Below are 23,709 nucleotides of genomic sequence, written 5' to 3' on the forward strand. Positions count from 1 at the left end.
TTGGATTCGATATTGGATCTTTAATTGATGAAATGACGAGTCGTATGAATATAGACTCCATTAACTTTATAGTCTATCATTCTTAGTAAGATGTTTTTAAAATGTACGAACTACTGGTTATAGGCTTAATAAATACATTTTTGAGCTCTGTTTTTATCATGACCGGTGAGCCAACTCCAGCAACACCATTACCTGTCCTTCCTAGTACCATCCATCCTAGTACCATCCTTCCTAGTACCATCCTTCCTAGTACCATCCAACTCGGCTGGCAGCAGAATAGAAGCCATCTGACGCTCAAGACTTTCGTTTTTTAAACTTTTTTTTTTTTAACTACCTTTATTTGTATTTGTTTTGTCTGCGTACTGCAATTCAGCTTTTAGCTGCGAATGTGTACAAGACCGCCTAACTAATAATACAACCTTCATTGAATTAATTGTACTACTTTCTAAGAAACTAATGTGAAGACTTGAATGTGATACAGTACAATCAAATCTTTATCGATCCATTATACAGAGACAACGGAAATGTGTTTAGTACTTGCTGTCACAGTACCCATCCACACCACACCATTTCTCTGGGAAAGTCTGCGAAAGTCTGGGAGCAGCACAGGGTCAACTTAGGGGCACATCGGTACAGCAACCCTCCGATGCATGTCTCCCTGACCATTGTATCGTACTGATCTGTCCTCTCTCGCTCTTCCAGGGTTACTCTATGCTGTTTGAGTCAATGCTGGATTCGGTTCTCTACGCCAGAGACCTCCACCTGGCCGATGGGGGCTCAGGTGAGACACACACTTTACCTTACTGAATTTATTGACCCTATACCCTCATAAAATTAATAATACACTCCTATGCAAATAGCTTATAGTCTAAATGCCTGTATAAATATCATACCCCCACCACAAAAAAACAAAACAAAAAACAACATAAAAAATACTTGTTGATATGCTAGATCAGGTTTTTTACCGTCTCTCTCTTTTGCCCTACCTATTGTGGTTGATGCTATTGTGGGTGGAGCTTAAAATGGCATTAGATGTTGCATGACCGTCATGTGACCACAACACCTGAGCAGAGCTATCAGGCAGCTTGTTTTTCTGGTATGGACACACATGGACACGGATGCAAACACACAGGAATGGACACGCACACACACACTTCAGTGCTGGTCCACCAAATGCCCCCTGTAGGAAGTGTAGTAGAAGGCAGTAGCCATCCAATGCCAGTTCGGTGTGGTTTTATATGTCCATTTACAACATTTTATTGTGCGTGTCTGTCTCCAGAGCCTTATCTCCGGCCGCGCATGCCGCTTTGCATTTTACTGTGTATCGATTTAAATTCGAAAAGGGGTGAAAGCAAGTGGAGTTTTAAATTACAGGATAAATTACTTGTGGGAGACTTGACTGCCTTAGGTTTTACTGAAGCGCGAAGCCACTGCAGTTGATGCGTTGCAAAGGTCTGTTCTCTTATGTATGGTTTTCTTTGATGTGCATATGTGTAAGCACACTAGAGCACAGACGAAAAATCGAAAATTAGACACCAACATTGTCTTCATCTTACCGAAGCAACTTTTCTTAGGTCACATCATTTTTTCCCCCCTCTCGGTTTGCGTGCTGATTGAGCAATGCCGGAAGTAATCTCTCGTGGAGAGAAACACATAACAACTGGTATTGTAGCTTAGCGTCTGTCAACAGACTGGGATGCGACGACTACCAAATAACTTTGTTCCGGTGCGCAGATTTTTCATCACATGACCGTTTGGACAGATCACGCTTAAAAAGTTCAAAAGAAATCATATCATTCTAGATCCTATTTTAACAGGTTGCACATCAAAATGTAAATCATGCATTCTCCAGATGTTAGATGAAATAGCAAACCTATTTTTTTTAACCATCCCATCTCCGTTTTCTTACTTCTTAAAGGCACTGGGAAAAGTTAGTCCAGAACCCTGCCGCTAATGGAAATTAACTGTGCATTAAAAGTGGAACAAATCTCCGTGTTTATCGTTATCGAGCAAAATGGGTCAGTTTATTGACATACGACTTTTTGTCCATATCTTCCCAGCTCTAGTGTGTACACGTGTTAACAGATGGTACACAGTACAGTATTTCACAGCTTTTCTGCCTGTGTGTTTTTGTACCTTTTACCGCGTGTGCGTGTGTAGCCCATGCCGGCATGTGTGAGAGAGCATATGGATATTCAGGGTCAGCTCCTGTCTGTCACTGGCCAAGCTTAATGATTTGTGACAAACAGGGCCTGACACAGGAGCATGTCCGAGAGTAGTTCTGAGATGCTGCCTTTTGCTGCAGAAAGATCACACACCTGGAGAGTGAAGGGGGGAGGGGGGGGTAGAAAGAAAAAAAGGTGGGGAGAAGAGGATGCAGACTAGAGGGAGAGAAGGAAAGAGCAATGAAGATGAGATAATGTGAGGGCAGAGAGCGGGATGGATAGAGAAAACGAGATGAAGAGGAAAGAGGGGGCAGAGCCAGATGAGGGGAGCAGAGGGCACGGAGAGAAAGAATGAAGGATAAAGAGTATAGGTAAGATACTGAATCCCCATCTCTGATTTCTCTTGGTTGGAAGCCATTATTTGTCAAGCATTCTCTCATAACTCTTTTTGGGGGTTTCTTATTTCACTGATGGCCGTGTGCGTGTGTGCTTTCATGTGTGTTATTTCTCCATCTCCTGGGTTGCAGTAGTGTGTGTGTTTTTACATGAGTGTGTTTCAGAAGTTCCCTCATTCTACCCAGCACATTAACCTCCTCTTCATCCCTAAATGTGTCCCCATTCACCAGAGTAGTCCAGTGTCAAGGGATAAGGGATCTTTTCTTGTCCGTCCACCCCCTCCTCCTCCCTTCATGGCCGACCAGGAGGGGGGTTTGACAAACGGGCCGTGAGCAGCGAGTCGAGAAGGACACAGATGTCAAAGCCATGAATCTGGGGATACCTGTGTACACCCCTCCCCGACTCGTTCTCTCTTTCACTCTCTCTCTCTCTCCGTCTACAGTACAGCACCCCTCCTCCTGCCTCTCGATTTTGTTCCTATTCATCTCTACTTCTCTCACCCCCTCCTTTCTCTCCCACCCCAATCCCCCCCCCCCCTTTCTTTGAAAGGCCTGTTTCATTCCTGCCCAGTCAGCATCCCCCTCCTCTCACCTAGCCCTCATAATTACTCACTTGCTCCAGTAGTCCGGGGGAAAATGAAGTGACAAATCTGTCATCATGGGTGATGGTGTGCGTGGCTCTTCAGCCACGGTGACACCTGCCAATCAGAGGAGCCCGTGAGACGACCATCACATAGCTGTCACCATCCATTGAGTCTTCCTGTTTTCTGACACAACACGACTGACGTGATCACAACAGACCTAGCCTACTAGTAAGTCTAGCTAATGTTAGCGAACGAACAAAATGAAATACAATTACACTTTTACTTGTTTACTTGACTTTTATACTCAATAAATTGACTCTTTCAAATAATTGACTCTGGCAAATTTGCGGAAATCCATCACTTCTGTTGTTTGGCTGTGCCCATAGCATCGTTCGAACATGAGGTGGATAGCTTGTATTCTTGACTATCAAATCTAATTGTATTGGTCACATACACATGGTTAGCAGATGTTATTGCGAGTGTAGTGAAATGCTTGTGCTTTGTGTTCCGACAGCGCAACAATATCTAACAAGTAATCTAACAATTCCACAACAACTACATAATACATACAAATCTAAGTAAAGGCATGGAATAAGAATGTGTACATATAAATATCGATGAGCAATGACTGAGCGGCATAGGAAACATGCAATAGATGGTATAAAATACAGTATAGACAAATGGGATGAGTAATGCAATATATGTGAACATGATTATTATAGTGGCATTAATAAAGTGACTAGGGATCCGTTTGTTAGAGTGGCCAATGATTTCAAGTCTGTATGTATGCAGCAGCCTCTGTGTTAGGGATGGCTGTTTAACAGTCTGATGGCCTTGAGCTGGAAGCTGTTTTTCAGTCTCGGTCCATGCTTTGATGCACCTGTACTGATCTCGCCTTCTGGATGGTAGCGGGTTGAACAGGCAGTAGCTCGGGTGGTTGTTGTCCTTGATGATCTTTTTGGCCTTCCTGTGACATCGGGTGCTGTAGGTGTCCTGGAGGGCAGGTAGTTTGCCCCCGGTGATGCTTTGTGCAGACCGTACCACTGCGGTTGTGGGCGGTGCAGTTGCCGTACCAGGCAGTGATACAGCCCGACAGGATGCTCTCAATTGTGCAGCTGTAAAAGTTTGTGAGAGTTTTAGGTGACAAGCCAAATTTCCTCAGCCTCCTGAGGTTGAAGAGGCGCTGCTGCTGTTTCGCCTTCTTCACCACGCTGTCTGTGTGGTTGGACCATTTCAGTTTGTCCACGATGTGTACGTCGAGGAACTTAAATCTTTCCACCTTCTCCACTGCTGTCCCGTCGATGTGGATAGGTGGGTGCTCCCTCTGCTGTTTCCTGATGTCCATGATCATCTCCGTTGTTTTGTTGACGTTGAGTGAGAGGTTCTTTTCCTGACACCACACTCCGAGTGCCCTCACATCCTCCCTATAGGCTGTCTTGTCATTTTTGGTGATCAAGCCTACTACTGTTGTGTCGTCTGCAAACTTGATGATCGAGTTGGAGGCGTTCATGGCCACACAGTCATGGGTGGCCAGGGAGTACAGGAGGGGGCTGAGCACGCACCCTTGTGGGTCCCCAGTGTTGAGGATAAGCGAAGTTGAGGATCAGCGAAGTTTCCTTGCATCACCACCTGGGGGAGGCCCGTCAGGAAGTCCAGGACCCAATTGCACAGGGCGGATTTGAGACCCAGGGCCTCAAGCTTAATGGTGAGCTTGGAGGGTACTATGGTGTTAAATGCTGAGCTTGTAGTCAATGAGCAGCATTTTTACTTAGGTATTCCTCTCATCCAGATGGGATAGGGCAATGTGCAGTGTGATGGCGATTGCATCGTCTGTGGACCTATTGGGGCGGTATGCAAATTGCAGTGGGTTTAGGGTGTCAGGTAGTGTGGAGGTGATATGATCCTTGACTAGTCTCTCAAAGCACTTCAAGATGACACTTCAAGTGAGTGCTATGGTGCGATAGTCATTTAGTTCTGTGGTGAGGGGAGTATGTTTATTCGCTAAAATGCTATATTCTGCAATGCATACACTGCTCAAAAAAATAAAGGGAACACTTAAACAACACAATGTAACTCCAAGTCAATCACACTTCTGTGAAATCAAACTGTCCACTTAGGAAGCAACACTGATTGACAATACATTTCACATGTTGTTGTGCAAATGGAATAGACAAAAGGTGGAAATTATAGGCAATTAGCAAGACACCCTCAATAAAGGAGTGATCCTGCAGGTGGTGACCACAGACCACTTCTCATTCCTATGCTTCCTGGCTGATGTTTTGGTCACTTTTGAATGCTGGTGGTGCTCTCACTCTAGTGGTAGCATGAGACGGAGTCTACAACCCACACAAGTGGCTCAGGTAGTGCAGTTCATCCAGGATGGCACATCAATGCGAGCTGTGGCAAGAAGGTTTGCTGTGTCTGTCAGCGTAGTGTCCAGAGCATGGAGGCGCTACCAGAAGACAGGCCAGTACATCAGGAGACGTGGAGGAGGCCGTAGGAGGGCAACAACCCAGCAGCAGGACCGCTACCTCCCCCTTTGAGCAGGAGGAGCACTGCCAGAGCCCTGCAAAATGACCTCCAGCAGGCCACAAATGTGCATGTGTCTGCTCAAACGGTCAGAAACAGACTCCATGAGGGTGGTATGAGGGCCCGACGTCCACAGGTGGGGGTTGTGCTTACAGCCCAACACCGTGCAGGACGTTTGGCATTTGCCAGAGAACACCAAGATTGGCAAATTCGCCACTGGCGCCCTGTGCTCTTCACAGATGAAAGCAGGTTCACACTGAGCACATGAGCACGTGACAGACGTGACAGAGTCTGGAGAAGCCGTGAAGAACGTTCTGCTGCCTGCAACATCCTCCAGCATGACCGGTTTGGCGGTGGGTCAGTCATGGTGTGGGGTGGCATTTCTTTGTGGGGCCGCACAGCCCTCCATGTGCTCGCCAGAGGTAGCTTGACTGCCATTAGGTACCGAGATGAGATCCTCAGAGCCCTTGTGAGACCATATGCTGACACGTGCACATTTGTGGCCTGCTGGAGGTCATTTTGCAGGGCTCTGGCAGTGCTCCTCCTGCTCAAAGGCGGAGGTAGCAGTCCTGCTGCTGGGTTGTTGCCCTCCTACGGCCTCCTCCACGTCTCCTGATGTACTGGCCTGTCTCCTGGTAGCGCCTCCATGCTATAGACACTACGCTGACAGACACAGCAAACCTTCTTGCCACAGCTCGCATTGATGTGCCATCCTGGATGAGCTGCACTACCTGAGCCACTTGTGTGGGTTGTAGACTCCGTCTCATGCTACCACTAGAGTGAGAGCACCGCCAGCATTCAAAAGTGACCAAAACATCAGCCAGGAAGCATAGGAACTGAGAAGTGGTCTGTGGTCACCACCTGCAGAACCACTCCTTTATTGGGGGTGTCTTGCTAATTGCCTATAATTTCCACCTTTTGTCTATTCCATTTGCACAACAGCATGTGAAATTTATTGTCAATCAGTGTTGCTTCCTAAGTGGACAGTTTGATTTCACAGAAGTGTGATTGACTTGGAGTTACATTGTGTTGTTTAAGTGTTCCCTTAATTTTTTTGAGCAGTGTAGTTTATTATTAAGTTCCATAACATCTTATATGAGGATTGTCAAAAAATACAATTTCAAATGAGCACCACAACAATGAACTTGACCATTGCCAAGTGTTTCCCTTAGCAGGTAATTGTCAGCTTTCAGGCAGATAAAAAAGACTAATTAAGCACATGGCTGGACACATCTCTCAATGTTTGACCATTGCCTGTGTTTCTTGGTCTTGCACTCTCACTAGCGAACAGTATCAACAAGGTCCTGCCCGCGACTGTTCATGCACTAGCTAAGTCTGCAGTAGTGCTATGGAGAAAAAAAGTTACGAAAAATTCAAGTAGAACAAAACACATGACAAATAGAAATAAGAAGAACATGAGAAAGTAAGTAAGCTATATATAGGATCAGTTCCAGGGCCACTGCCAATATCATATTTACAATGTGCAGCGATACTGGAGTGGTAGGATTAGATACAGTATGTATAGGGGATAAGGTAACTAGGCATCAGGATATATCATAAACAGAGTAGCAAGTAAGTGTTGTGCCTGTGTAGAGTCAGAATGAATGTGTGTGCGTGTTTATGTATGTGCGCAAATTAAGTGAGTGTGTTGGAGTGTCAGTGTGAGTATGTAAAATGTACATAGATTGAGTCTGCAATTGAGTGCAGTTTTTATAAAATAGAAGAGTCAAAATGCAGATAGTCCGTGTAGACATTTTGTTAGCTATTTAGCAGTCTTATGGCTTGGGGATAGAAGCTGTTCAGGAGCCTGTTGGTGTCAGACTTGATGCTCCGGTACCGCTTGCCGTGCGGAAGCAGCGAGAACAGTCTATGGCTTGGTTGGCTGGAGTCTTGAACAACTTTCCGGGTCTTACTTTCACACCGCCTGATATAGAGGTCCTGGATGTCAGGTAGCTCGGCCCCAGTGATGTACTTGGCTTTCCCACAACACTCTGTAGCGCCATGCAATCGGGGGTGGTGCCTTTGCCATAACAAACAGTGATGCAGCCAGTCAAGATTCTCTGAGTGGAACTTTTTGAGAATTTGTGGGCCCATGACAAATCTTTTCAACTTCCTGAGGGGGAAGAGGCACTGTCCCGCCGCCTTCATGACTGTTTGCATGTGTGTGGACCATTTTAAGCCCTTAGTGATTTGGACACCGGGGAACTTAAAGCTCTCGACCCGCTCCACTGCAGATGTGGATGGGGTGTGCTCGCCCCCCCCCCCCCCCGTTTCCTGTAGTACACAATGAGCTCCTTGGTCTTACTGATGTTGAGTGAGAGGTTGTTGTCCTTTGTCCACAATGCCAGGTCACTGATTTCCTCCCTGTATGCTTTCTCATTGTCACCGGTGATCAGGCCTGCCTCTTTTGTGGCATCAGCAAACTTGATTGCGTTGGATTCGTGCATGGCCACGCAGTGGGTTAACAGGGAGCACAGGGGGGGACTAAGCACACACCCCTGTGGAGCCTCAGTGTTGAGGGTCAGTATGGCGTAGGTAATGTTGCCTACCCTCACCACCTGGGGTCAGACCGTCCGGATGTCCAGGATCCAGCTGCAGAGGGAGGTGTTCAGGTCCCAAGCTTGGTAATGAGCTTGGAATGGACTATTGTGTTGAACGCTGAGTTGTAGTCAATGAACAGCTTTCTCACATAGGTATTTCTCTTATCTAAGTGGGTGAGGGCAGTGTGGAGTGCAATTGAGATTACGTCATCTATGGATCTGTTGGGGCGGTTGCAAATGGGAGTGGATCTAGGGTAGTAGTCACCAACCTTTTCAAAATCACTTTTCTGAGTCAAAATGAAAGCAGAGATCTACCGCTCAGATTTTTAAATCATGACTTAAACGTAAGCCTATGCAACATTAACCATTTTAAAACAGTTCTGTAGCAATGAGGTTTGTGCAGTAGTTATAGGCCAAACACATGATCACTGCATATTGGCTATGCTTGAATTGCTCTGCCAATTCTGTCCTTCTCAGACCATTTTGAAGTTATATTTAAAAAGGATTTGTATATGATCACACTGGTAATATGTACTTTGTTATTATGATGGCCTGTATCTGATGGTCAGAGGGAAGGGATGGAGTAGCAGTGAGGCTACCCCCTCCCTCCCTGTTCTGATGGTGGTCAGCTTGAGACGTGGTGATGACAGACTGGGAGTTTGAAAATGACCGTGAACATGCTTTCCAGCTGTTCTGCGCATGCTCTGAGAACGCGCCCTCGAATACCGTTCGGCCACACGGCCTTACAAGTGTTGACCTGGTTAAAAAGCTTTGCCTCAGAGCAAGATCACACAGTCCCCTGGGTCAGCGACGGCCCTTGTGCACGGCTCTGTGGTGTTTTTGTCGTAGCGTGCATAAAACACATTGAGTTTGTCTGGTCGAGAGGCATCGTTGGGCAGATCACGGCTGGGACTTGGTGAAGAAAAAAAAATAATTGAAACATTTATTTAACCAGGTAGGCTAGTTAAGAACAAGTTCTCATTTACAACTGCGACCTGGCCAAGATAAAGCAAAGCAGTGTGACACAAACAACAACACAGAGTTACACATGGAATAAACAAACATACAGTCAATAACAAAATAGAAAAGAAAGTCTTATGTACAGTGTGTGCAAATGAGGTAAGATAAGGGAGGTAAGGCAATAAATGGGCCATAGAGGCGAAATAATCACAATTTAGCAATTTAAACACTGGAGTTATAGATGTGCAGAGGATGAATGTGCAAGTAGAGATACTGGGGTGCAAAGGAGCAAAAAAAAACATTATGGGGATGAGGTAGTTGGATGGGCTATTTACAGATGGGCTATGCACAGGTGCAGTGATCTGTGAGCTGCTCTGACAGCTGGTGCTTACAGTTAGCGAGGGAGATATGAGTCTCTAGCTTCAGTGATTTTTGCAATTCCTTCCAGTCATTGGCAGCAGAGAAAGGCAGCCAAACGAGGAATTGGCTTTTGGGATGAGCAGTGAAATATACCTGCTGGAGCGCTTGCTATGTATGGGTGCTGCTATAGTGACCAGTGAGCTGAGCTAAGGCGGGGCTTTACCTAGCAAAGACTTGGAGCCAGTGGGTTTGGCGAGGGCCAGCCAACGAGAGCATACAGGTCGCATTGGTGAGTAGTATATGGGGCTTTGGTGACAAAACGGATGGCACTGTGATAGACTGCATCCAATTTGCTGAGTAGAGTGTTGGAGGCTATTTTGTAAATGACATCGCCGAAGTCAAGGATCGGCAGGATAGTCAGTTTTACGAGGGTATGTTTGGCAGCATGAGTGAAGGATGCTTTGTTGCAAAATAGGAAGCCGATTCTAGATTTAATTTTGGATTGGAGATGCTTGATGTGACTCTGAAAGGAGAGTTTACAGTCTAACCAGACATCTAGGTATTTGTAGTTGTCCACATTTTCTAAGTCAGAACCGCCCCGAGTAGTGATGCTGGACGGGCGTGCAGGTGCAGGCAGCGATCAGTTGAAGAGCATGCATTTAGTTTTACTTGCATTTAAGAGCAGTTGGAGGCCACGGAAGGAGAGTTGTATGGCATTGAAGCTCGTCAGGAGGTTAGTTAACACAGTGTCCAAAGGAGGGCCAGAAGTATACAGAATGGTGTCATCTGCGTAGAGGTGGATCAGAGAATCACCAGCCGCAAGAGCGACATCATTGATGTATACAGCGGAAAGAGTCGGCCCGAGAATTGAACCCTGTGGCACCCCCATGGAGACTACCAGATGCCCGGACAACAGGCCCTCCGATTTGACACACTGAACTCTGTCTGAGAAGTAGTTGGTGAACCAGGCGAGGCAGTCATTTGAGAAACCGAGGCTGTTGAGTCTGCCGATGAGAATTTGGTGATTGACAGAGTCGAAATCCTTGGCCAGGTTGATGAATACAGTTACACAGTATTGTCTCTCTCTTATCGTATGGTATAATTTAGGACCTTGAGCGTGGCTGAGGTGCACCTATGACCAGCTCGGACACCAGATTGCATAGCGGAGAAGGTATGGTGGGATTCGAAATGGTCAGTGATCTGTTTGTTAACTTGGCTTTTGAAGACCTTAGAAAGGCAGGGTAGGATAGATATAGGTCTGTAGCAGTTTGGGTCTAGCGTGTCTCCCCCTTTGAAGAGGGGGATGACCGCGGCAGCTTTTCAATATTTGGGGATCTCAGACAATACGAAAGAAAGTTTGAACAGGCTAGTAATAGGGGTTGCAACAATTTCGGCTGATAATTTTATAAAGAGAGGGTCAGATTGTCTAGCCCTGCTGATTTGTAGGGGTCCAGATTTTGTAGCTCTTTCAGAACTTCAGCTATCTGGATTTGGGTGAAGGAGAAATGGGGGAGGCTTGAGCAAATTGCTGTGGGGATTGCAGAGCTGTTGACCTGGGTAGGTGTGTCCAGGTGGAAAGCATGGCCAGCCGTAGAAAAATGCTTATTGAAATTCTCAATTATTGTGGATTTATCGGTGGTGACATTGTTTCCTAGCCTCAGTGCAGTGGGCAGCTGGAAGGAGGTCCTCTTATTCTTTACAGTGTCCCAGAACTTTTTGGAGTTTGTGCTGCAGGATGCAAATTTCTGTTAGGAAAGCAAAGGCTAGCTTTTTCAAACTGCCTATGAACATTGGTTCCTAACTTCCCTGAAAAGTTGCATATTCCGGGGGCTATTCGATGCTAATGCTGTACACCACAGAATGTTTTTGTGCTGTTCAAGGGCAGTCAGGTCTGGAGTGAACCACAGGCTATATCTGTTCCTGGTTCAACATTTTTTGAATGGGGCATGCTTATTTAAGATTGTGAGGAAAGCACTTTTAAAGAATAACCAGGCATCTTCTACTGACGGAATGAGGTCAATATCCTTCCAGGATACCCGGGCCAGGTCGATTAGAAAGGCCTGCTCGCTGAAGTGTTTTAGGGAGCGTTTGACAGTGATGAGGGGTGGTCGTTTGATCGCAGACCTGTTACGGACGCAAGCATTGAGGCAGTGATCGCTGAGATCCTGGTTGAAGACAGCAGAGGTGTATTTGGAGGGCAGGTTGGTTAGGACGATATCTTGTAATCCTGCAATGGACTGTCACCCCTGCCACATGCGTCGGAGCTTGTGTAATAGGATTCCACCCTGTTCCTATACTGAACAAAAATATAAACACAACATATAAATTGTCTGTCCCATGTTTCATGAGCTGAAATAAAAGATCCCAGAAATGTTCCATGTCTCTCAAATTTGTTTACATCCCTGTTAGTTAGCATTTCTCCTTTTACAAGATAATCCATCCACCTGACTGGTGTGGCATATGAAGAAGCTGATTGACCCTTAGCTTACAATTTCCACGCCCTTGCGGAAATCTAATTAAGATAATACAAAAGTCCCCATGAAAATCTACCTGTTTAAGCGAGAGATATCCGTTTTTTGCATGGGCCGCGTCTCAATCCACCACCCCTTCCGCATCTGCGGTGAAAGGTGGAAAAGCTAAAGCGGCGTTTGTCAGACCATGAGACATCCCAAAAATCTGTCTTCTCACAAAAACATCTGTAGCATCTGAAAGGTTTGTCCTACAAAGTATCATGACCACTCTATTGAAAGATGAGACTAACAATGGCGTTATGTGTTTTGCTCTAGGACGCCAGTTAAAAATTAATGGTAGAAGAAATGGAGATAGTTTATTATTTAGTAAATTAAGGTAATAAATTTATGTTAAAAAAATAGCATGTTTTTATAATAGTTACCTGATCTTTCTTATATCTCTCACTTCTGCTTGTAAACAGAAAGCAGCCGTATGGAGCCATGATCTGATTTGCAGAAGGGGGGACGAGGGAGGGCTTTGTTACTTGCTTGTGGGTAGAGTAACAGTGATCTAGGACTTTATCGCCCCTAGTTGCGAAGGAAACGTGTTGATGAAAGTTGGGCATTAATTGTCTTAATGTCGCCGAGGTAAGAACACCAGCAACAAGGTGGTGCTTGTTTATAGCCCCGTACAGTTCGTTAAGTGACAACTTTTTGTTGTTATTGTTCTAGGGTAGGAAATATACAGCAGTCACAATAACATATTGTGTTGTTTTATGTTGAATTACAGGAATTTGATGGATTTTGTTCGTGAGATGCAGCTTAAAACATAGTAAAACAAATGTGGAAAAACATTTTGACATCTTTTCAGGTGTTTCCTAACACCTTTTGGTCTAATTATTATTATTTAGGAATGTGTCAATTAAAAGAAATTCAGAATTACGGTAGTACGACATGTTTTAGTTGCATATATTAGTATGACCAAATGAATAAATAACAAAATGAATACCCTTAATGGTGCTGTGAGTTCGGTTCAAAAAGTTTCACTTCAACTGTCATTCGTCCGTTTTCATTTAAATTCATTAAAAAAAAAATTGCATTGTAAATTCTATCTCTTGAAGCATTCTTGCCACCCACCCAACCCAACTACGTACTACTCTTTTCTTGTCTACTTTCCTTTCTTTTTAAAATAATGTGCATGTATCCATTTGCAACACCAAAGCATGGTATAGTTGTCAGGAGTTCACTGTTTTCCTCGGCACTCACTGTGTACACATGGTATATGGTTTCTCGTCCACGTATTTCACAATGACTTCTACAGTAAACAACAGTTGTTGTATTAAAAACGAGACATTCTGCTGTCCGTAGCATCCCGCCAGTCAGTGTGTGTGTGCGTGTGTCATGAACACTACAGTCTACTCTTTGAGATTGTGTTTGTGACAGTAGGTTATTCTGTGACAATTTTGAAGTGGTTTTATGTCTTTCTTAATTTCTAGCACTTTAGCATATGGCTGTAATGTCCCTCCACAGGGGGGAACAGCCATGGCCCCAATCGCTTCAGCCTCGGCCAAATCACCAAGCCAATTAACCACTCAGATTAACACATTTTAGATGTTTAACTTTTACAAAACCCATTAAGACTCATGTTTGTTTATTTCAAATTCATGGTTTAATGTTTATAGAATACATTCAGAAGGGGCTATAGTCTTCAGTGTTTTTTTGAGCCTGGTTTGGCTCAGATTTTACAACAAGCCTGGTTTTGTATTTTTGTCGCAGTCATAAACATGAGTCACAAACAAGGTCAGTATTGACAGAAAGTGTAAAAAGTAGGACAGAGCGGCCATACGGGTCTGGTATTTGATGGATATCCTCGTTACTGGTGCTTTATGGAATGGATGCCGACTACAACACCCACAACAACTAGGACACCAGAGTCTCTTATTATGGGAGTGAAATTCATGTCAAATGTGTTTTGTAATGTTTGCAATAACTTCCTTGCCTCCTTTCCTCATTTATAACTGGTATGAGAAATTGGTACACATATTGTAAGCTAAATATGGTAACGAGTAATCAACTCACAATTGTCTCTTTTTTGTTGTTGTTGATGGATAGCAGCGGCACACTCCAACACTCAGACATAATTTACAAACTAAGCATTGGTGTTTAGTGAGTCCGGCAGATGAGAGGCCGTAGGGATGACTAGGGATGTTCTCTTGGTAAGTGTGTGAATTGGACCATTTTCCTGTCCAAATATAACGAGTACTTTTGGATGTCAGAAAAGATGTATGGAGTAAAAAAGTACATTATTTTATTTAGGAATGTAGTGAAGTAAAAGTTGGCAAAAATATCTGGGGCATGAGCCCCAGATCCTGACTCTTCAGGATTTCCCACACAACACCAGACTAGAAATGCATATTACCGGTAGTATGATTAAAGGTCCCGATAGTGCACGCAACCACAGCGTTGATAGCAAGTCAGAAATTCAGATTCAGCAGTGGAATCAGGGGGAAAAGGCATACCCAAACAGCCTACTATTTAGGATGCAAGTACGGGTATCCGGACTTGGCCATTATATCTCCACTCCCTGGCCTATAGGGATGGGCACAGTTATAGACTATCAGGATATCCGAACAGACGTTAGAATTTCAACACCTGTCAGTACACATTTCTTTTGTATTTTCTTTAGGACTATTTTAACAATTAAAACGCTTTTAAAACAGCGGGTTCACAACATAAGAAAAAGATCAACGCAAAACACTCAGAATCAGTTCTGTGATGGCGAACGTCAGACTTTTCATTCACTGTTGCTGTTAGCCTAGGCTACTGTTAGTCAAAACTACCGATATAACACCCTGAAAACAAATGCACACCGTTTGCTGTTGTGGCATTTTGATTGGTGATGAGAGTAGAGGATGTATGATATTCAAATAGAATACAATAATTTCAAATGCCCATCTCTACTCCCCTATCACTCTTCTCCTCTATGTTCACTCTATCCATACATCTCACCCTCTTACTCTCTTTTTAGTCTACCCAGATCGTTGCACCATCAGCCTGGCTGCAGTGGGCGACACGGAGAAGCACCAGAGCCGTATTGCATTCTGGGATGACGTTCAATGGGTTCAAGATGGCGTGCATGAAGAAGGCCTTGGTGCAGGTTCTCCGGCCAGACACTCATCTCTAAGCCTGCAGTCATACAGGTACACACACACACACACACACACATAAGAGGTACTGTATATATAAAGGAAAAAGGTTTCAGAAATTGAGTGGGTGTAGAGGGTGAATACAGAGAGAGGGAGAGAGAGTTAGTCATAGAGAGAGTGAGGTCCCTGGAGGCAGGTTGTTTGTGTGTGTGTGTGTGTGTGTGTACGTGTGTGGCAGAGCTGTAGCGCTGGGTGATTGATAAGTCTAATCCTTGTTTAAGTTCCTCTTTAGGAAACTTCATTACTCTCTCCCCGCTGCAAATGGAGAGGCACTCACTGAGCTAATGGAGAAAACACACACACACACACACACACACACACACACACACACACACTGCAGAGAGACTACACATACACACACACTGCAGGGAGAGTACAACACACTCACTAATACACACACACACTACAAGCGCAATCATCCTCTTAGATCCTGAACGTACATACACCGTATACCTACACATTGCGTTTCCTAACAGACATTCTATATCACACACACAAATGAGAGCATGGATACCTTTTTTAAAACCTTTTTTTTGTCATATTCTCTGTCATTTCCATGGACGCTCCTTCCTCTACCCATCCTCCTTTTTGTTAAGTAGCATGTTCTTTCCCACGTCTCTCCCATAATGAACGAGCGGAGCGGGTGAAGTAATGGAATTTGAATCTTCTAATCGATAGTTTCTCCCCTCCAGTGAAAAATGGACAGCTCCCCCTCGGCCCATATTGCATAGATTCTCATCCATTGCCTCCCTCTGATACGATCCAATAACATTCCATTAAGGATGGTCGGAACGGCGTAAAATTAAAAGCCTGTCTCAGGGAATTGGGAATCCCTGTTCAAACAGCTATGGCTTTTTTTCTCAGAATGTTAAGGAATGTGCTTTAGAAAGTCAAATTGAAAAGGGGTGTGAAACTGTCCCTAGTTGTTGTACTTGTGTAATGTACCAACTTTTTTTTAAAGCACGAAAGTCCTTTGTTTGGGTTCAAACTTCTTGTTTTGGCCTCTGTTGTGGTAAGTATTGTGTTTTTGGTGAATTACACTCAAGAACAGGGGGAAAGCAATCACCTTGAGGTACAAGTGCTTCGTTGTCTTGTGTTGCTGTTTCTTCACTGCTCTTCTGTTTCTTGCTTGATAAGACCAAAAGCATGTTGTAATTTCCTGGTTTGTTTGATCACAGAATTTGAAAGTGTGTGTGTGTATTGATCTTTGGTTTGTGGACTGCTCTTCCCAGGGGATTGATCGTAACACAGTGTGTCTCTCCGAGCTGGAGTTTGCATCAGACTTCTGCCTGGAGATTACAGACAGCACAGACTGCACGGTGAGTCGCACGCGCACACACAGACACACGCACGCCTAACTCAATCTTCTGATTTAATCAAGGCTGTCAGCTGTGAGGATTGATCACAGGTGTGGTGATAAATGGGGCCAGCTAATTGGCTAGGAAGGGTCAGGTGGGTGGTACACTAGTGTGATTGATAGAAAATCCTCCTGATCCCCAGGTGTGGCTGATTACATGCATGGTTGCGTCGCGTATGAAAGGAGTTTGTCACACCAGGGAGATCGTGTTACTTATGATCGTGTTCTTTCTGTACCTTGAATATAAACATTTAATGCATATTTAATCTTTGTTAAATTTGCACATTTTGGTGCCTTCTACAATTTCTAATGAGGTCAAAACTACAGATTGGGTGGTGGGCATTTGGGTCATGTTCAATATGGCACAACTTGGCATTTTGCAGCAGAAATTGGGCGCTCTTATGGGACAAGTCCAGGTAGTACCTCCCCATTTCAAAATGTTCTGCACCGTTTCATTCCCACTGGGAACGTCTGTCTCGTATCCCAAGTACAAACCACTGTCGTTGAGCACTAAAACCCAAAATTGCTCTACATTGAGGTGTGCTGCAATGTGGCTGACCCTGAGCCTCTCAACAAGCTTTGTGGGAGGGGGGGGGCAGAATGAAAAATGTACGTTCTAACCAAATGGAGAATCAAAATTAAGAAACTAACAGCTCTAACACACCTGATAAAACTGGTCTTTTGGTGATAACCGTGATTAGTTGATCATTAAAAAAAAATACATTTGCCTTAGTGCAGCAAAAGCCCACACTTCCAGTCGCTTTTAAGACCGTAATCAGAGACCCCTTGATTAAATCTTCTCTGTAATCAATCTTAGACACTAGGCAGGGGGTGGATGATAGTTCACTCTGTACGGTGAACTATCATCCACCTATCAGCTAGTCTATTCTGTGCTGTGCTGGCAGGCACTCACACTGCGGCTCGTCACCATGTCTCCTCCTCTGGGAAGCTCTCGGACTGATCGGCATAGAGCGCTGTTCAAAGGCGGTGCTCTATGAAGGGAATAGGGTGCCATTTTGCGAATTACACACAGAGAACATATAGAGCAGAAATAGCCCTGGTGGACTCCGGCAAGTGATTTGTCTTTGGTGGCCCATTTGTATTCTGAGAGCATTGTGCAGTGTGGCACCAGTGTCTCTCTCCACTATTTAAAAAGTTAATCAATAGCTGGTTATTATCTGCCTCTGCTCTGTCGGCCCTGTGGATCTAATGGAATTTGTAAACATCCTCTCGTTTTTTTTTTGTCTTCTCTCTGCCCCATAATTTAAAATATCCCCTTTTTTTATTTGTTCCATTTCTTGGTGTGTGGATTGGCCGATGCAATGAAAAATTATAAATCTCACTTTGTAGTGCTTTTGTGTTCATTTTCTTGTAAAAACAAATGTCAGACAGATTTTTCCTTCAAATCTTCTAAAAATCTGTGTGACTGAACATTTGACAGAATTTTACAATTAACGGAATCTCTGACAGGTTAAGGGGGGCTCTTGGGTCACGGTGTTTTACCAGTATTTCACAGGGGTATTGTGGATATTGGCAGACTGTGGGATTTGGATGAAATGTCCCATAGATACTGGTCAGTTGTGTTTTCCCCCTTCTGCGCTAAAGTTAGGATTTTAGAGGTGCTTAAATCCTAGATATTTTACTATCGGTAACTTCTACACTGCGTGTGGACCACATGTGTGACGGAGAGAATGGACCGGTTGTGCGCGTGTACTTGCGAGAGCGTTCGTCCGCCGTGATGGAGCGTCTGCTTTTGTTCTCCTGTCGACAGTCCATTCATCAGCGATGCCTGCCTAACCTTGCATTAAATGAACAGCACAACCCCTGCGTCTGCGCCCCCTATGTACCCCCCCCCCCCTTTTTGTTACTCTTATCACTCCTCCTTTCCCTGTATATGTAGGCCTGGAAAACCTCTGTCAAAAAGCATGGGTTGTGCTTTAAAGGTTTTGCATTGTTTTGTAGTCAGAAGGATATTACCTCAAGGGGTTGTCTTGTTTTTGTATTTTTAAACTTTAATTTAATTCAGACTTGTGATTCAGTATCTATGCAGTAGCTTATAGTCCAAGTAACCAATTTTCCCCTTGGTGAGATAAAATAGTCTTCATTGACCCTTTTAAGACTAGTTACTTTAGACTAGTTTTAAGACTTGTGTTTCTCCCAAAGCCATTCTTTGCTGATAATATCCACTAGAGTATTGCCCTAGTTGCTGTGAAAAAAAGAATGTGATGCATTATATTCCCAAGTTGAATTGGGGGGGAAAATTAACACACGGAAGCCCCAAAACTATCCCTAACTTCAAAAGCCTCAAAGATCTGGTTTGGAAAGAGAAGGGTTACCTATATGTTTTATTTATTCTATCACCAGTGTCTCTCACTGCTGAAGAGGTTGATGGAAACTCACTTTTGTTTGATTCGTCTTTCACCTGCTCTCCATCAAATTTAAATTGAATGGAACAAGTGACCTTCCAGTCAGACAGAAGGCGCTCTCTGAAATTTCAGGGACATTTTGGAGCACATTAAGAGCAAAATTATTGAACTCCCATCCCTGGTTATTTGTCAGCATCACTCGTTGTCCCCCAGGTGACTGTCACACCAAACACCTTACCCCCTAGGTGCAGCCCCCATAACATAACCCCCTGTGTGTTACTGAGTTTACAGTCGCCCCTGTTGTGTGCATTACCAGAGTTTTTGACTGGGCAGGAATGCAGGGCCTCAGTTCTACTTAAAATCACATCTGATGTTTTTCCCGCCTTACTAATGATGAATTCCTGCTTGTATGATTTCACATGGAGTATCTACTATTTCGTTTTACACACCACTCTCACACAATTAGACTACACGATATATACAATATAATCAACCCAAAAAACACATGTATTGAGTTACATTTTCTCTAAGTTTAGAGAGCTCTATATCTCTAAACTTGGACTCTACAAGGTGTTGAAAGCGCTCCACAGGGATGCTGGCCCATGTTGACTCCACTGCTTCCCACAGTTGTCAAGTTGCCTGGATGTCCTTTGGTTGGGACCATTCTTGATACAGGAAACTGTTGAGCGTGAAAAATCCAGCAGCGTTGCAGTTCTTCACACACTCAAACCGGTACGCCTGGCACCTACTACCATACCCCGTTCAAAGAGACTTAAATATGTTGTCTTGCCCATTCGCCCTCTGAATGGCACACATACACAATCCATGTCTCAGTTGTCTCGGCATACATACACAATCCATGTCTCAGCTGTCTCAGCTTAAAAATCCTTATTTAAACTGTTTCCTCCCCTTCATCTCCACGGATTGAAGTCGATTTAACAAGTGACATCAATAAGGGATCATAGCTTTCACCTGGATTCACCTGGTCAGTATGTCATGGAAAGAGCAGGTGTTCCTAATGTTTTGTACAGTTAGTGTATATCAGAGAAACATTTACATTTTACATTCCAGAAAATGAAAACCGGAAATAGTTTGGCTAGTTCTATTTTACATCGAACACATGTAAGATCAAAATCGGAGAATTTCCTTCCAGGTTTAGCCCTGGACCAGTGGATACGGTGAACCACCTTGATTTTTATTAGGCTGTTTCTAGCGCCAAAAGAGAATGTTCTGTTGCTATATAGCACAGATCCCCAAGTCTCATCCTCAAACACTGCTCTAAAATTATTTCCTGTAAAGATGGGTTATTTAAGTAATTAATGATTGCGTACAGTGCCTTCAGAAAGTATTCACACCACTTGACTTTTTGTTGTGCTGCAAAGTGTGATTAAAATTGATTTAATTGTCATTTTTTGTCAACGATCTATGCAAAATACTCTGTCAAAGTGGAAGAAAAATTCTAACAACATGTAAAAGATTAATGAAAAATAAAACACAAATATATCTTGGTTAGATAAGTATTCAACCCCATGAGTCAATACATGTTAGAATCCCCTTCGGCAGTGATTACAGCTGCGGGTCTTTCTGGGTAAGTCTCTAAGACTTCCTCACCTGGATTGTGCAACATTTGCACGTTATTCTTCACAAAATTCTTCAAGCTGTGTCAAATTGGTTGTTGATCGTTGCAAGACAACCATTTTCAGGTCGTGCCATAGATTTTCAAGCGGATTTAAGTCACAACTGTAACTGAGCCACTCCGGAACCTTCACTGTCTTCTTGGTAAGCAACTCCAGTGTAGATTTGGCATAAACATGGAATAAACAAACATACAGTTAATAACACAATAGAGAGAAAAGTCTATATACAGTGTGTGCAAATGAGGTAAGATAAGGGAGGTAAGGCAATACATAGGCCATAGTGGCAAAATAATTCGAATTTAGCAATTAAACACTGGAGTGATAGATGTGCCGAAGATATACTGGGGTGCAAAGGAGAGAAAAAAAGAACATTATTGGGATGAGGTATTTGGATGGGCTATTTACAGATGGGCTATGTACAGGTGCAGTGATCTGTGAGCTGCTCTGACATCTGGTGCTTAAAGTTAGTGGGGGAGATATGAGTCTCCAGCTTCAGGGATTTTTGCAATTCGTTCCAGTCATTGGCAGCAGAGAACTGGAAGGAAAGGCGGCCAAAGGAAGAATTGGCTTTGGGGGTGACCAGTGAAATATACCTGCTGGAGCGCGTGCTACGTGTGGGTGCTGCTATGGTGACCAGTGAGCTAAGGCGGGCTTTTACCTAGAAAGGCAGGGTAGGATAGATGTAGGTCTGCAGCAGTTTGGGTCTAGAGTGTCTCCCCCTTTGAAAAGAGGGCTGACCGCGGCAGCTTTCCAATCTTTGGGGATCTCAGACAACAGACGTTACACCCCTGCTATATTTTGGATAAATAGTTACCTGTCTAACAGAACACAGAGGGTGTTCTTCAATGGAAGTCTCTCCAACATAATCCAGGTAGGATCAGGAAATCCCCAGGGCATCTTGTCAAGGTCAATCTTTACTAATGACATTCCGCTGGCTTTGAGTAAAGCCAGCGTGTCTATGTATGCGGATGACTCAACACTATACTGTCTCGCCCTGGCCTTAGTTATCTTTGTTTTCTTTATTATTTTAGTTGGGTCAGGGTGTGACATGGGGGATGTTTGTCTAGTCGAGGGTGTTTGTAGTGTCTAGGGGGTTTTGGTAGAGTTTATGGGGTTGTGTTCAGTGTAGGTGTCTAGGTATGTCTATGGTTGCCTGAGTGGTTCTCAATCAGAGACAGCTGTCTATCATTGTCTCTGATTGGGAGCCATATTTAAGGCAGCCATAGGCATTAGACAGGTTGTGGGTAATTGTCTATGTCTATGTTGCATGTGTGCATGTAGGTTTGTAGCTTCACGGTCGTTTGTTGTTTTTGTATTAGTTTGTAAAAGTGTTTGTTTCGTCTTCGTTATAATTAAAGATGTATTTGTATCACGCTGCGCCTTGGTCCTCTCTTCCACATAAAGACAATCGTGACAGAATTACCCACCAACCAAGGACCAAGCAGCGTGGGAAAAAGCAGCAGCAGCGATCGCAGGATTTCTGGACATGGGAGGAAATTACGTACGCCTGCACGCCTGCACGGTCCGGTATATCCGGTGCCACCTCCCCGACCCAGCCCAGTACCACCAGTGCCAACACCACGCACCAGGCTTCCAGTGCATCCCCAGAGCCCTGTTCCTCCTCCACGCACTCGCCCCATGGTACCGGGCTAAGGACACGCACCTCAAGGCTAGTGCGGGGAGCAGCAACAGGACGCACAGGACTCTGGAGACGCACAGGAGGCTTGGTGCGTAGTGCCGGAACTGGTGGTACCGGGCTGGAGACACGCACCAAGGCTCCTGTGCGTTTCCAGAGTCCTGTGCGTCCTGTTGCTGTTCCCCGCACTAGCCTTGAGGTGCGTGTCCTTAGCCCGGTACCATCAGTTCCGGCACCACGCACCAGGCCTACTGTGCGCCTCAGCCGGCCAGAGTCTGCCGTCTGCCCAGCGCCGTCTGCGCTGCCCGTCTGCCCACCGTCGCCTGCACTGCCCGTCTGCCCACCGTCGCCTGCACTGCCCGTCTGCCCAACGCCGTCTGAGCTGTCCGTCTGCCAAGCGCCGCCTGCGCTGCCCGTCTGCCCAGCACTGTCTGAGCTGCCCGTCTGTCCTGAGCCTTCAAAGCCGCCCGTCTGTCCTGAGCCTTCAAAGCCGCCCGCCAGCCAGGGGCTGCCAGAGCCGCCCGCCAGCCAGGGGCTGCCAGAGCCGCCCGCCAGCCAGGGGCTGCCAGAGCCGCCCGCCAGCCAGGGGCTGCCAGAGCCGCCCGCCAGCCATGAGCCGCCCGCCAGCCATGAGCCGCCCCTCAGCCATGAGCCGCCCCTCAGTCCGGAGCCGCCCTCTAGAAAGGTATTCAGTCCAGGACTCACTGAAAGGGTCGCCGCTCCAGAGACGCCACCAAAGCGGGTAGTGACTATGGTGAAGTGGGGGCCACGTCCCGCACCCGAGCCGCCGCAATAAGAAGGCCCACCCGGACCCTCCCCTTCTGTGTCAGGTTTGAGGCCGGAGTCCACACCTTTGGGGGGGGGGGTACTGTCACGCCCTGGCCTTAGTTATCTTTGTTTTCTTTATTATTTTAGTTGGGTCAGGGTGTGACATGGGGAATGTTTGTGTGTTTTTTGTCTAGTCGAGGGTGTTTGTAGTGTCTAGGGGGTTTTTGGTAGAGTTCACGTCGTTGTTTTTGTATTGGTTTGTAAAAGTGTTTGTTTCGTCTTCGTTATAATTAAAGAAGATGTATTCGTATCGCGCTGCGCCTTGGTCCTCTCTTCCACATAAAGACGATCGTGACATATACACGTCAGCTACTAAAGCGAGTGAAATCACTGCAACACTTAACAAAGAGCTGCAGTTAGTTTCAGAATGGTTGGCACGGAATAAGTTAGTCCTAAATGTTTCTAAAACTATTGTATTTGGGACAAATTATTCACTTAACCCTAAACTTCAACTAAATCTTGTAATAAACAATGTGGGAATTGACCAGTTCAGGTGACTAAACTGCTTGGAATAACCCTGGATTGTAAACTGTCATGGTCCATAATAAAGCGCTGCTCTGCCTTTTTAACAACACCATCAACAAGGCAGGTCTTAAAGGCCCTAGTTTTGTCGCACCTTGACTACTGTGCAGTCGTGTGGTCAGTTGGCAGAAAGAGGGATCTCGGAAAATTACAGTTGGCTCAGAACATGGCAGC

General features: G+C 45.0%; 1 pseudogene; it reads left to right on the top strand.

Moving 5' to 3' along the window:
• The window catches only part of LOC129834111 (protein arginine N-methyltransferase 3-like), a 120,833-nt pseudogene that overhangs the window by 35,800 nt on the left and 61,324 nt on the right, over positions 1-23,709 (top strand).

The sequence above is a fragment of the Salvelinus fontinalis genome, chromosome 35 (assembly GCF_029448725.1).
Source record: "Salvelinus fontinalis isolate EN_2023a chromosome 35, ASM2944872v1, whole genome shotgun sequence".
NCBI classification, from domain to species: domain Eukaryota; kingdom Metazoa; phylum Chordata; class Actinopteri; order Salmoniformes; family Salmonidae; genus Salvelinus; species Salvelinus fontinalis.